This window comes from Atractosteus spatula, chromosome 5 (genome assembly GCF_055471065.1).
Source record: "Atractosteus spatula isolate fAtrSpa1 chromosome 5, fAtrSpa1.hap1, whole genome shotgun sequence".
Taxonomy (NCBI): Eukaryota; Metazoa; Chordata; class Actinopteri; order Semionotiformes; family Lepisosteidae; genus Atractosteus; species Atractosteus spatula.
In genome coordinates this window covers 11,475,394-11,476,177 of record NC_142710.1, presented here as the reverse complement: position 1 = coordinate 11,476,177, position 784 = coordinate 11,475,394, and positions in this window count along the sequence as shown.

Below are 784 nucleotides of genomic sequence, written 5' to 3'. Positions count from 1 at the left end.
CATTAACACTGCACTGAGAGAGAGAGGGGTTCATACAGACACAATGACTGGACACTCCAGTACATTAACACTGCACTGAGAGAGAGAGGGGTTAATACACACACACTGACTGGACACTCCAGTACATTAACACTGCACTGAGAGAGAGAGGGGTTAATACAGACACACTGACTGGACACTCCAGTACATTAACACTGCACTGAGAGAGAGAGAGGGGTTAATACACACACACTGACTGGACACTCCAGTACATTAACACTGCACTGAGAGAGAGAGGGGTTAATACACACACACTGACTGGACACTCCAGTACATTAACACTGCACTGAGAGAGAGAGGGGTTAATACACACACTGACTGGACACTCCAGTACATTAACACTGGACTGAGAGAGAGAGGGGGGTTAATACACACACTGACTGGACATTCCAGTACATTAACACTGCACTGAGAGAGAGAGGGGTTAATACAGACACACTGACTGGACACTCCAGTACATTAACACTGCACTGAGAGAGAGAGGGGTTAATACACACACACTGACTGGACACTCCAGTACATTAACACTGCACTGAGAGAGAGAGAGGGGTTAATATAGACACACTGACTGGCACTCCAGTACATTAACACTGCACTGAGAGAGAGAGAGGGGTTAATACTGACACACTGACTGGACACTCCAGTACATTAACACTGCACTGAGAGAGAGAGGTTAATACAGACACACTGACTGGACACTCCAGCACATCAACACTGCACTGAGAGAGAGAGGGGTTAATACAGA